Genomic DNA, 10,992 nt, shown 5'->3' with positions numbered 1-10,992 from the left:
CTACAAGTGTGCTGTGTTCATACAACTAATTGCCAGCCCACATCTAGTACTGTCTTTCCTCTGTGTAATTTTTTTAAACAAGTTGCCGTACTTATAACTAAAGGATATTTTTCAATTAGATGTTGCGGCCTGTTTCTCACTGCATTTCTACAATACTGTGTAATTCCATTCACCTCAATGAAGTTACTTCAGATTTATACCAGTGAGAGTGCAGAATCAGGCCCTTAATCAGCGTAAGATTTTTTTTTTAGTTCGTTTGTTTAAGTAAAAAGAAAGGAAAATAAACAGCAAGGAATCCATGACAAAGAGCCCACTGGCAGATTGCTTATCATCAGCACCGTGCAATATCCTGACTATAAGATCAATATCAGACACAATGACTGAACCAGCAGCTTCATGCCTCTTTAAGTATATTTCCCCCACTCCCTCTTTCTCATTAAGATAAAAATTCTCATGGAAGGGTACCTTCTAAAATCGCACCTTGCCTTCCAATCTGTGATTATTTGGGGACTTGCAGTACATGTAATAGGCTGAGTGTTTAATGTTCAGGACCTGCAAAGCAATATTTGGAGTACATTATATAGGTTTTAGGGGAATCTTTCTTTTTTAAACAAGGTAGTTTGTATATTGGTTAAGATCGTAGGACTGGAAGTTAGAAAATCTGAGTTTTATTCTTGACTGTCACTGACTCCACTGCTGTAGAACAGACAAACTCAGTGTAAAGTCCTTACAGAACTTTACAAATTCTCTGATTTTGACCCCTTGGAGTTGGGCCAAGTTAGTTGAATTGTGGCACAAAATTTAGCCCCTCCCCCTCCCCCTCGCCCCCCGCTTTTTGCTGATTCATGTGTATTACTTCTAGTTTTAGCTTTAATTTATAAACACCCGACATCAAGACCCATAGATATTTTTGCTGAATATTTACTTATATTAATTGAGCAACTAAAGATTTCAAATTATGTTTCAAAGAGTTCAAATTATGAGAGATAAATCAGTTCGAGCAAGGTGAGCCATGTTCTTACTGGCCAAAAGTGCCTGGGAACAGTCTAAAGGTGAAACATAATTGCAATTTCTATCCTGCACATCCAAGATCAAATTAAATTTGAGGGTGTTTGTATAATGGCACAGGATGCTGAAAGCAGACTGTGTGGGAGATGTTAAAGAAGAGTGGAGGTGTCTAAACTGGGCAGACTGCTGATTAGGGACTGATCTTGTTCTAACTGGAATCAAGAGGAGTTTTGCCACTAACATTACAGGCAACAGGATCTGTCTCATAATTTGTTATTGGAAATCCTTACTCAATTTTAAAAGGCCAAGTATTTTATAAATGAATTGCAAGTGGGTGTTTTATGATTCCTAATACCCAATAGGGACCCTCAAGAAAACATGATTGCATTGCATTGTACAGGCATACAGCTGCAGTTTTTTATTTACGGTGTGTGACACTTCAAAAATGCATCAGAAGTGACCTTGAAATTGCTTTCCAGGCATATACACAGCAGATATAGGAAACTGATAGCTTTTGTTAGTCAGTCACTGTTGGTTACTCACTTCTGATTCAGCAAAGTTTTGGTGTAACATTACTCCAGACCAGGTCAGGATCATGCTAGACAGTCCTGTTTCCTGGCTGGCTGTCATGGGAAGTTCCCCAGGCTTTTTCAGTCTGAAGTGCAGTAGTCTAATAAACATTTAACAAGTGCATAGGAATAAGTGCTGTTCTCAGTATTTCAGACCTCCAAATGAAATCTGACTGCTTTTGTGTCTTTGATTTCACATAACAGAAACATATATGATAAAGCGTGTATTGTGATGAGAACCCAAGTGTAAGGAAATACAGAGAAACAGCTGGACAAGCAGATGTACATTAAGGCACTATCAAATTGCAGACAGCTAAATGGTAGACAAATTTTATAAGTGCTTATATACAAATGATAGAAGTCCAAATACTAAGATGGGTGAACTTGAGTGCCTGATATTAAATGAGGATATTTATGTAATAGACATCACAGAAACTTTGTGGAATGACAATAATCAATGGGACACAGTAATATCAGGGAGTGACAAAATAGGTCAGACAGGTGGGGGAGTGGCACTGTATGTGAAAGAGCATAGAGTCAAATATAGTACAAATCTTAAAAGAACCAAACTGTACCATAGGGTCTCTATGGATGGAAATTCCATGCCTGAATAACAATAAAAAAGCATTAGGGATATACTTCGACCACCTGACCAGGATGGTGATGGAGACTGTGAAATGCTCAGGGAGATCAGAGAGGCTATAAAAATAGAAAACTCAATAATAATGGGGGATTTCAGCTATCCCCGTATTGACTGGGTACATGTCACTTCAGGACAGGATGCAGAGATAAAGTTTCTTGACACCATAAATGACTGCTTCTTGGAGCAGCTAGTTCTGGAACCCACAAGAGGAGAGGCAATTCTTGTTTTAGTCATAAGTGGAGTACAGGATCTGGTCCAAGAGGTGAATATAGCTGAACCACTTGGTAATAGTGACCATAGTATAATTAAATTTAACATCCCTCGGGGAGTGGAGGGAAACACACCAAAGAAGCCCACCACAGCAGCATGTAACTTTAGAAAGGGGAAGTACACAAAAATGAGGAAGCTAGTGAAACAGATATTAAAAGGTACAGTCCAAAAAGTGAAATGCCTGCAAGCTGCATGGAAATTTTTAAAAACAACATAATAGAGGCTCAAATTAAATATATAACCCAAATTAAAAACATAGTAAGAGGACCAAAAAAGTACCAGCATGGCTAAACAACAAAGTAAAAGAAGCAGTTCCAGGTAAAAAGGTATCCTTTAAAAACTGGAAGTTAAATCCTACAAAGAAAAATAGAAAGGAGCATAAACTTTGGCGAGTCAAGTATAAAGGTATAATTAGGCAGGCCAAAAAAGAATTTGAAGAGCAACTGGTCAAAGACTCAAAAACTAAGAGCAAAATTTTTTTAAAGTACATCAGAAGCAGGAAGCCTGGTAAACAATCAGTGGGCCACTAAACGATCGAGATTAAAGGAGCACTCAAGGATGATAAGGCCATTGTGGAGAAACTAAATGAATTCTTTGAATCAGTCTTGATTACAAAAGATGTGAGGAAGATGCCCATCCCTGAGCCATTCCATTTAGGTGACAAATCTGAGGAACTGTCCCAGATTGAGGTATCATTAGAGGAGGTTTTGGAACAAATTCATAAATTAAATAATAATAAGTCACCTGGACCAAATGGTATTCAGCCAAGAGTTCTGAAGGAACTCAAATATGAAATTGCAGAACTACTAACTGTGGTATATAATCCATCGCTTAAATCAGCCTCTGTACCAGATGACTGGAGGATAGCTAATGTGATGCCAATTTGTAAAAAAGGCTCCAGAGGTGATCCCAGTAATGACAGCCAGTAAACCTAACTTCAGTACCAGGCAAATTAGTTCGAACAATAGTAAAGAACAGAATTATCTGACACATAGATTAACACAGTTTGTTGGGGAAAAGTCAACATGGTTTTTGTAAAAGGAAATCGTGCCTCACCAATTTATTAGAATTCTTTGAGGGGGTCAACAAACATGTGAACTATGGTGATCCAGTGGATATAGTGGACTTAGACTTTCAAGGTCCATCACCAATGTAAGCAGTCATGGAATAAGAGGGAAGGTCCTCTCATGGATCAGTAACTGGTTAAAAGATAGGAAACAAAGGGAAGAAATAAACAATCAGTTTTCAGAATGGAGAGAGGTAAATAGTGGTGTCCCTGAGGGATCTGTACTGGGACCAGTGCTGTTCAACATATTCATAAATGATCTGGAAAAGGGGGTAAACAGTGAGGTGGCAAAATTCACAGACGATACAAAATTACTCAAGATAGTTAAGTCCAAAGCAGACTACAAAGACGTACAAAGGAATCTCACAAAGCTGGGTGACTGGGCAACAAAATGCCAGATGAAATTCAATGTTGATAAATGCAAAGTAATGCACATTGGAAAACATAATCCCACTATACATACAAAATGATCGGGTCTAAATTAGCTGTTACCACTCAAGAAAGAGACCTTGGAGTCATTGTGGATAGTTCTCTGAAAACATCTGTTCAAATTGAAGAAGTAGTGACAAAAAGCTGTTAGGAACCATTAGGAAAGGGATAGATAATAAGACAGAAAATATCATAATGCCTGTATGTAAACCTCTGGTATGCATACATCTTGAATACAGTGTATGGATATGGTTGCCCCATCTCAAATAAGATATATTAAAATTGGAAAAGGTACAGAGAAGGGCAACAAAAATGATTAGGGGTATGGAACAGCTTCTGTATGAGGAGAGATTAATAAGACTGGGACTGTTCAGCTTGGAAAAGAAACGACTAAGGGAATATGATAGAGGTCTATAAAATCTTGACAGTGTAGAGAAAGTAAATAAGGATGTGTTATTTACTCCTTCACATAACACAAGTACTAGGGGTCACACAATGAAATTAATAGGCAGCAGGTTTAAAACAAACACAAGGAAGTACTTCTTCCCACAATGCACACTCAACTTGTGGAACTCATTGCCAGGAGATTTTGTAAAGGCCGAAACTATAAGAGGGTTCAAAAAAGAGCTCAGTAAGTTAATGGAGGATAGGTCCATCAATGGCTATTAGCCAGGATAGGCAGAGATGCAACCCCATGCTCTGAGCGTCCCTAACCCCTGTTTGTCCGAAGCTGGGAGTGGATGACAGGGGATGTATCACTCAATGATTCTTCTGTTCTGTTCATTCCCTCTAAAGCACCTGGCATTGGCCACTATTGGAAGACAGGATACTGAGCTAGATGGACCATTGGTATTACCCAGTATGGCTGTTTTTATGTTATGTAAATTACATTTTAGACTGTGCACATTTTCATGGCACTTCTGCACCAGTGAGAATGCTTCTGGTCCCTTGGCCTTCTGTCATACCAGCACTGTAATATCACAAGCCTGTATCACAAGTTCATACCTGCTCCTCCATGTAAGCACTGTGTGGGAAATACAGGATCAACAATAGCTCTGTGCACATCTAGTTTATTGTTTATTACTTAGATGCTAAAGACTAAAAGGCTCTGCTGGTGAAGCTACAGAAAAAGGAAGCTGATTGCAATTACAAGCTGATCACCTCCAGATTTATTTCTGCATCACTAAGGCTGTGAGATCAAGCACTTAAATAAATCAGAAAAGCTCAAAAGCAAAGGTTATTTTTATTTACTTACATTTCAGCAGCAGCCACAATATGCTGGGTGCTATCCAAACACATAGGAAAACACAGTCCCTGATAAAATTGTTTACCATTTAAGAAGACAAGCAATGGCTAGAAAGTGAGGAGAGTAGAACACAATTAAAATTTGTATTTAGTATGTACAATATATACATTATGTTTTATATAAATACAAAACTAACCTACTTCTCCTCAACATCCATTAGTCTAGCCATTTTAACTCTATTGCACATATGTAACATTTTCTATTCCTTTTTGTAAATTTAATTCTTACCCGTATTTCTCTGGGTTATTGATGCATACTGTAAAATATATAACATTGCTGAATTAATGTTGCAAAAGCTTTGAAATTTCCTGACTTCTTTGCATAGGATTTTACAACCTTAAATGCTGCTTTAGCAGTAGTTATTAAATGTAAGAATATTGACATTTTAAATGATGAAGAAGGGATGCATAAAGAAAGGGGACATCATCACAGATAAATTGTCCAAATTCAGCTCCTAATTCTCCAGAGAAAACCATGTGGGCAGAGGCTTCTACCAGCACAATTGTCTTTGTAGGTTCAGCTTGTTAAGGCCAAATACTACTTATTAACACATGGAAGCACTACTGATACCAAGAGGAGTGGTCCATGCAGTTCTAGGCTAGTATATGGTCCATCTGTGTCTGCTCCAAAAAAAAAAAAAAAAAAAAGAGATGTGACATTCACTTACCTGTGCTGATTGGCCTCCTCACTCTCAGTCTCTTTACCTCAGCGTCACTCTACACAAGCCCCTCTTGCCCTTCCTTCCATTGTCTTTCCACTTATCTTAGCCTAGCCTAACAACTCCCACCCCTACGCCAAGTAAATAAATAATCATGGAACTAACATGGTGTTAGCCACAAACTGATATGTTATATGCTTTTCTCCTCCCATGTGTTTGTCTTTTTCATTAGATTATAACCTCTTCAGGGCATGGACTGCCTACCTTGTTTATACAGTGCCTCGCACTATGGGGTTCTGTCATTGGTTGGTCCCTAGGTACTACTGTAATCAACATGATTAATAATATTGAAGTGCTATGGAACAAGCTCTAGATCTGATCTTGAACTGACGTGAATGCTAGTTTTACAGGTGCAACAAATATACAATCAGGCCCAGTTATCAATTACTTGTTTCTGTTCATGTTTTGTGCTTTAGTTTTGTGCTTCAGTCCTTAGTGTTTCACATGTAAAAGGACAGAACGATCTCAGGAGGCACTGTCCTTATTTACACCAAATAGCAATACCCCACAAAGGAGTGGAGCCAACAACATGTACCAATCAGTTAGCACTTCATTTCATCCTATAGCCATAACAGAGGTAATGTGCTTTGCTCTCGCTATGAACCAGGACCCTAAACGAAAGATAACAGCCTGAGACTAAGAGATCCATGAAGAGCAATGCACTTTGTAACCCCTGCAAAAGGACCTGAGAGAGCATCTTCCTGCACCTGCTTCCCGACTCATTTTACACAAAAATATGCACAGAGCCAACAGTTCTTATTTTCCGTTGAAAGCTGATGGTGATGCTTCTTTGCTCGTGATCTTTAAAGATATCAACACCCTGCTCTCATGCCAACCTGTGTACAGAAACCGAGCTCTTAACAAACTTGTCCTCTATTATTAGAGCTGTGTGAAATGCTGTGGGGGTTCTGCAAACTTAATTTGGCTTCTGTTTGTTTGTGTGAGTTTGCATGACATGAGCTAAAATATGTGCTGTGTAGGCCCACTGATTTCACTGAAGAATTGGGACTCCTGCATTCCCTCTTTGAGATATCAGGTTAAAATGCACACAACATTTTGCACAATTCTAAACATAATACTGTACAACAGCCATTAATCAGTCCTCCAATGCTTCTATACAATAGGCAAGTATCAACCCTATTATACAGTTGGGAAAATGGAGGCATGTACATGGGTTCCTAAAACCAGGCTCCATATTATGGCTTCTAAGATGCTGACTAGTTGCAGATCCCATTGACTTCATTTTTGTTTAGGAGCCCAACAACACCATTTCAACCCCACCTCTCCAAAAATACTATCCTGTCTTTACGTCAGGAGTTTGAAATGAGTCTTATTCGTTAAGGGCCCATCCAGTGTAGGATAATAAGCCTCATGGTTTCAGGGGCCACAGAAACTCTGTAAACTTCCCTTTGTCCAGCACTGTGGAGGATAGGCCCTATTATGCATGGGAAAGGCCCTGTAATGTCTGCACAATGCCAGGTTAGATATGCTGTGCCTACCACCTTTTCCTCAGAGGTGAAGTCTGGCAGAACATCCAGCTAATCAGACATAAAACAATACAATATTCTCATTGATTCTGCTGCAGACAGGTGAGGCATTAACCTTCAATACAACTACAGTGATTAATCTTCCATCCTCACCTTTAGGGAAGGACATGTCAAAAAATAGCATTCCAAATTCTCTTGGATACATGCATGGCTGCCATTGTTAGTAAGAAACTATGTAGGTACGTCTAAAGGCATGCTTTGGCTCCTTAGTTGTGGAAAAGAGCTGTTAAACTTGTGGTGGGCCATCCATTAAGCCAGCCGGCCCTTTAGAAAACTCTACAGCATCCCAAGAAAAGCACTCCACATTCTGTTAAGTGCGGCTCTTCAGAAAACACTTATTTCTTTCATGAGCAGGTATAATTCTGTTGTATTCTATTGCTTCCCCTAAGAAAAATGGAGGGGAGAAAAAGGCATACAAGCTAAGTTTTGTTCTGTTACACCACTGACTTCCATAGAGTAACTCTGGTTTCCACTGGTGTAGTTGAGAGCAGAATTTGGCCCTACATCTTGAAAGAAAAAGGGTACTCTACATCTACAACTAGAGGGGTGGCAGCAACTCTAGTGTTAGTTGTACATCTATCTATGAGGTATTTACATGGTTTCTATTACCACAGTGTCTGAGCATCTCCCATCTTTAATGTATTTACAATACACCTGTGAGGTAGTGAAGTACTATTATCCCCATACAAAGGGGGAAATGAGGTAGAAAGAAGCTTAATGACTTGTTCAACGTCACATAGGAAATCTGTGGCAGAGCAGGGACTTCAATTCAGGCCTCCCAAGGCCTGGGCTATCACACTAACCATTAGAGCATCCTTCTCTTTAGTCTTTACCAATGTAGTTGTTTGCCACTGAAGATAGCAGTAAGACTAAATGGACCACAAAACAATGTAGAAGTGTAGGCATATGATTCAGTATATTTCTGTGGCTTGTTTGAAAACAGCATCAAACTATCTCTTGGGGTTAAACAAAAAACTCAGGCTGAAAGAGAACTCAGCTGGCTTGTGGCAGCTTGTAACCGTATTTTTAAACAGGCTGACATTTGTGGGTCAGATCCATTTAAAAATAGGGCTTGAAAACTTTGCCATTAAGACCAATGCTCTGTTTCATTTAAAAGGCAGCCTGGATATGGGGACAGGTGGCACTTTTACTCAGTAGTGCCCTCATAGTTCATCTGAAACTGGAGCCCCAGGCGGCTGAGGTTTGAAAGCTACCACTTTCTAAGGCTTTGCCACGATAACGGGAATTTGCTAGACAAAGATGTACAAAATAAAATGCAATGTGGGCTGATGAGGCAGCCCGCTCATCTGCTTGAGGCAGGACCAGAAACCAAGCTTTAAGGGAATGATTAATGGAAAGGGAGCTGCTTATAAGGACTGAAGGGGAACGTTTCTTCTTCCAGGATGCTGCTTGGCCTGAGAGAGATGCTTTTAAAGCTAATCCTGCAAATGTATAAACAAACAAGTAGACACTTGATCTTAGCGTTAAACTGTTGTAGGGGTTGCAATTGTCTTTATGTTGTGTATTTTCCAAAGCAGACTACATATGGGAGTGTGTTTTATCTGTCCTCTGATCCAAAGAGTTGATGTGCAGATATGTTGTCCCTGACATTCATATGTGAGAGCGAGTAAAGAGGAGAATGAATGCAACTGTCGCCAGTATGTTTTTTATTAGGTCTAGCACTACAGATAAGGTAAGGTAAACATCACCATTTCCTTATATTGCGCATAACACTTCTTACATTCATTAGTAATAAGTCAGTTTCATGCAAAACAGTAGTGTACCCTAATAATTAGCCATGTATTTCCCTGTACAGTAGACTTGTCAGTGTCTCTGCCCTGTGGGAGGGGAGGAAGCCCGGACATTACCAGACTCTGCAAAGGGGGAGAAGGAGTTCTCCTTCCTAGAAAATGTAGGAAGGGGAAAACCTAAACACCGCCTTGCCCCCGCACCAAATGCACAGATGGGCAGGAAAAGGGAAAAATAGGAGCTGAAGTGGAGAAGCCCGGTGAGGTTTGGTAGAGCCCATGGTCACTGGTGAAAGGGTGCGGTGGTGGAGACAATAGGTGAGTGGGCAGCCCAGATCCCATTTTCCCAGAGAAAGGTTGTGTCTGGGGGGGGGTGCGGGTGAGTCTGCCTCACAAAAGAGAGAGAGAAAAGCCAACCTCCCTTTATGAGAGGATCCTGGAGGCAAAAGGGATGACTCTGCCTCGGGCAGAACATCTTCCTGACCCACCGCAGAACAGAGGGGCAGAATGGGGGGTAGGCTTTGCTCAGAGTGGGAGGAGAGATGGAAGTACATGTGCACACACACACGCTTCCAGAGAAAGTCCAAGGCCCTTGCCCAAGAGCAGAGGCATGGGGTGCATGTCTTCCCAGGGTGAGAGGCAGCCTGGCCCCACACACAGGGAGCAGGGCAAGAGGGAGAAACCTGGGTCCCCTTAACCAGAGGGGTGGGGTAGGGGATATCTGGGCCCTAGATGCAGAAGGAAGCCCAAGCTACCAAATTTTAAATGAGACTCAATCTGGTAGGCAACCTTGGAGCACACCTACTGGATCAGGCCCTGCATGCAACTTAGGCAGAGGAATGCCTGTCTGCCCCCAAGGTTGTGAATCACAGTGGGGCTTAAGCATCCAGATGCCTAGAAGGAGGCAGCAGTGCACATGCTCAGAGGCAGAAAATTAGGTGCTGAGGGAACTTTTACCCTGAAACCTTAGGTACCTGAGTGAGTTTAGGCACCTACAGGTTTGGCAGCAGTTTTGTGGATCACAGAGACGTAGGTGCCTAAGTCTGGGTTTAAGAACCTAAGTACCTTTGTGGATCGGGGCGTTGGTAACTAACAAAAAGAAATGACCTGTCATACTCGAGTTTAAACTGTGTTAGAACAAACCATGTTCACACAGAGTCCTTGTTAAGTTATTTTAACGTCTTTCTCAGTACTTAGATAGCCTCCATCACCATACTATCTGAGTGTTTTCCAAATATTTAAGCATAGAAATAACAGCAACTTTCTCTATTTTCCTTCCCGGCCTATAAGAGAACAAGCTTGTTTAGTTTATAGGATTTGGGGATTTGTGTCTATGTGTGTCCTTTGTTTAGCTCTAGCTCCTGTGTAAGTTCTGTCTCCTGCACTCACAAGCCTGCCACTGTTGGTTGGCTTCTTTCATTTTACCAGTAGAACATAGTTGTCATGGGAGATTATGGTGGGAAAGGGAGAGGTGATCTCTCAGGTAGCTAGGAGAAGTCCCATGCAAGAAAGAGACCTTTCAGGTGGCTCTGCATTCAGTGGGGAGCCACGGAGCCAGGGCAGGGAATGGAGCACAAGAGTGATATGTTCATGGTGATCAGTGTTGCTAAATAGGTGGGCTGCTGCATTTTGTACCAGATGGAGCTTTGTTTTATCTATAATGAGTGGTTATGATCATGCCTAGAGGT

This window comes from Lepidochelys olivacea (genome assembly GCF_965140295.1).
Source record: "Lepidochelys olivacea isolate rLepOli2 genome assembly, chromosome: 2".
NCBI classification, from domain to species: Eukaryota; Metazoa; Chordata; order Testudines; family Cheloniidae; genus Lepidochelys; species Lepidochelys olivacea.
The sequence above is the reverse complement of the archived record's forward strand: the minus strand, read 5'-3'. Positions refer to the sequence as shown.